We start from the raw sequence: 4,159 nt of genomic DNA on the forward strand, positions 1-4,159 counted from the left end.
TCTCTCTCTCTCTACCCCCGTTTCTCTTCTCTCTATATTAGCGCTTATCAAGGCCAATAGGCAACTCGAGGATAAACTCGAGGATGAGAGTTCAAACGTCCACAGTAGTGAAATTTGGGAAAGAGGATAGAACAACTTTCTCTTCTGCCTCTCTCTCACACTCTTTATCTTCTCTCTCTCTCTCTACCCCTGTTTCTCGTCTCTCTGTATAAGCACTTATCAAGGCCAATAGGCAACTCGAGGATAAACTCGACGATGAGAGTTCAAACGTGCACAGTATTCAACTTTGGGAAAGAGGATGGAACAACTTTCTCTTCTGCCTCTCTCTCACACTCTTTATCTTCTCTCTCTCACCCTGTTTCTCTTCTCTCTATATTAGCACTTATCAAGGCCAATAGGCAACTCGAGGATCAACTCGACGATGAGAGTTCAAACGTGAACAGTAGTCAAATTTGGGAAAGAGGATGTAACAACTTTCTATTCTGCCTCTCTCTCACACTCTTTATCTTCTCTCTCTCTCTCACCCTGAAAGATTCTTCTTCCCTAAGAATAAAACATATGTTCAATATCTGCTTTTGTTTTTTCATTGTTCATACGGTCCCGGGCAATGCCGGGTAGCCCTGCTAGTATGTTATAAATTCCAAATTTCCACAACCTGGCAAATACTGGTACACGCTAGCAAATTTAGATTTGCAATTACAGAATATGATTCTAATTTTTTCCTTTGCTCTTTATTCTCACACTACACTAAGTTTACTGTGTTATTTCGCTGCAGTTGATATTGTGTAGAACAATAAGAAAATCATAGTGAACAATGCATTCAACAAAATTTCACACACATTTCTAGATACCTATATCTAATAAGTTCAAAAGAAAGGACACACTTAGGGAGGTATTTTGGTGGTCAAGTCACTAAATAGAGATTAGCTGGTTTTACCGGCATAGCCCAGGATGTAATAAAGATTGACTGAAATACATATTCTAGCTGGTTTCTAGGCGTTGCCAGGGATGTAATATATACACATTATGTTGTATATTACCTGTTCTCTTCTCCCTAAGGTAAAACAATTTCATATACATGCTGTAAATTACCTATGCTAGGGATAAAACATGAACAATACCAGTCCTAGGGTAGATAAAACAAATAATACATAGAGATGAAAGATTCCTCTCCCCTAAGAATAAAACATATGTTCAATATCTGCTTTTGTTTTTTCATTGTTTATACGGTCCCGAGCAACGCCGGGTAGCCCTGCTAGTCATCATCATCATCTATATATATAAAAGGCAAAAATCGGTGTGTATGTATGTATGTATGTATGTATGTATGTATGTTTGTTTGTAACGCTAAAACTTTTGAAAGACGGAACCAGAGTTGACAAATTTGGTATCATATTGCACCTTGATCACCCGGATGACAAATATCGAAATTTCACGTCAAACGGACCAGTAGAAAGGGGTCAACTGATCGTTTTTCTCCTAGGGGGGCCCCCCAAAAAACCTGTCATTTTAACGTTATTCAATACGTGTCACGTGACGTGACGTCAGCTCAAACTTTTGACAGACACAACCAAAGTTGACAAATTATGTATCATATTGAACCTTGATCACCCGCATGACAAATATCGAAATTCCACACCAAACGGACCATTAAAAGGGGGTGAACTGATCATTTCTCTCCTAGGGGGGCCCCCCAAAAAACCTGTCATTTTAATGTTAATATTACATAATCCAAAAACGCTTAGTCATGTCACGTGACGTGACGTCAACATCCAGTAATGGCGAACAAATGTAAACAAACACTTTGTTTTACCGATACTTTTGTAATTTCTCTTCTGCTTTGTTCTAGAGATTATTAAACTCCATGACAATGTCTCCAACGTATTTAACTGGTTAAAAATAGTATTTATACAAGAGTTTTAACGAAAAATATCAGGAAAAAATGTACAGGAATAAAAAAAAATTCAGCTTTCAAAATATTCGTCGATAAAAAAACCGATCTTTATATTTACGCTAGCCATTTTGTATATTACCACGTGACCTGCTATCTCTTAAACTGGAGGGGGGGATCCACTTGAATCCAACAAAACCAGTAATTTTTTTTTTCTATTATATATACATCATTTTCTATAAAATTAAGTGTAGACTTTATAATTATAACAAAAAATGTTATTCATACTAAAAAAAAAAAACGCTTAGTCATGTCACGTGACGTGACGTCAACATCCACTAATGGCGAACAATTGTACCTATTTACTATGCCTCCCCACGGGACAGAGTTAGACACCAGGGTCGTTTTTTAACGTGGAGAAAAGGTACAAAAATAAAAATTGTCTCAATCGTGGAGGATTTCTCCTCCACCGAAAGAGAACAAGAAATAGAAGTGCAGCATCTGAAGAACAGATACTACACTTTGATCTTGACCAAAAGGCCAAGAATGCGAACAATTGTAAATAACAACTTTTTTCACAAAACCAACACCGTCTTTCTTTTTTTTCTCTCTCTTTCTCTCTCTCACCCACTTACTCTTCCCTCTCTCTCACCCTCTTTCTCTTGACGTCACACCACTGTTAAACTGTGGGGGGGGGAACACATTCCCAGGCATTATCTCCTATAGATGCACATTTTATTAGAAATTCAGCTTTCAAAATATTAGACGATAATAAAAATATAAAACCAACACCCTCTTTCTCTTTTCTCTCTCTCTCACCAACTTACTCTTCTCTCTCTCTCACCCTCTTTCTCTTGACCTCCTACTACTGTTAAACTGTGTGTGTGTGGGGGGGGAAGAGGCAGCTTGAAAACCAACAAAAACAGTGCACAGTTTCCCAAGCATTTGGGGTGGGAAGGGGGGGAAGAAGCCGAGCGCACAGTTTCGTGTGAGAGAGAGAGAACAATTCTCAACCTATATACTCAACAAATTTTTTATCTACAGATTTGAAAGTTTGTATATAGGGTATTCAGACATATGGAAATATATCTAGCATAATCTATCTATTATATCTATAAAAGTGAAAATGTGTGTGTGTGTGTGTGTGTGTGTGTGCGTAAGAGAGAGAGAGAACAATTCTCAACCTATATACTCAACGTATTTTTATCTACGGATTTTAAACTTTGTATATAGGGTATTCAGACATATAGAAATATATCTAGCATAATCTATACATTATATCTATAAAAGTGAGAATGTGAGTGTGTGAGAGAGAGAGAACAATTCTCAACCTATATATTCAACAAATTTTTTACCTACAGATTTGAAAATTTGTATATTGGGTATTCAGACATATGGAAATATATCTAGCATAATCGATCTATTATATCTATAAAAGTCAGAATGTTTGCGTGTGGTTGTGTGTGTAAGGTTGCGAGAGAGAGAGAGAGAACAATTCTCAACCTATCTATTCAATAAATTTGTTATCTACAGATTTGACCATTTGTATATAGGGTATTCAGACATATGGAAATATATCCAGCATAATCTATCTATTATATCCATAAAAGTGAGAATGTGTGCGTGAGAGAGAGAGAGAGAGAGAGAGAGTAAGTACAATTCTCACCCTATATATTCAACATATTTTTTATCTACCGATTAGAAAATTTGTATATAGGGTATTCAGACATATGGAAATATATCTAGCATAATCTATCTATTATATCTAGAAAAGTGAGAATGTGTGTGAAAGAGAGAGAGAGAAGAGAGAGAGAGAGAACAATTCTCAACCTATATATTCAACTAATTTTTATGTACAGATCTGAAAATTTGTATACAGGGTATTCAGACATATGGAAATATATCTAGCATAATCTATTATATCTATAAAAGGTAGAATGTGTGTGTGTGTGTGTGAGTGAGTGAGAGAGAGAGAGAGAGAGAGAGAGAGAGAACAATTCTCAACCTATATACTCAACAAATTTTGTATCTACAGATTTGATAATTTGTATATAGGGTATTCAGACATAAGGAAATATATCTAGCATAATCTATCTATTATATCTATAAAAGTGAGAATGTGTGTGAAAGAGAGAGAGAGAGAACAATTCTCAACCTATATATTCAACAAATTCTATCTTTACAGATTTGAAAATTTGTATATAGGGTATTCAGACATTTGGAAATATATCTAGCATAATCTATTATATCTATAAAAGTGAGAATGTG

The 4,159-nt window shown here is 35.8% G+C and overlaps 1 pseudogene; it reads right to left on the bottom strand.

Moving 5' to 3' along the window:
* Positions 1 to 2,310: 2,310 nt before the first annotated feature.
* LOC145249170 (U2 spliceosomal RNA) lies at positions 2,311 to 2,444 on the bottom strand (annotated as a pseudogene).
* Between the last annotated feature and the right edge of the window lie 1,715 nt (positions 2,445 to 4,159).

This window comes from Euprymna scolopes, chromosome 27 (genome assembly GCF_053919585.1).
Source record: "Euprymna scolopes isolate OS-2025 chromosome 27, ASM5391958v1, whole genome shotgun sequence".
Lineage (NCBI taxonomy): Eukaryota > Metazoa > Mollusca > Cephalopoda > Sepiida > Sepiolidae > Euprymna > Euprymna scolopes.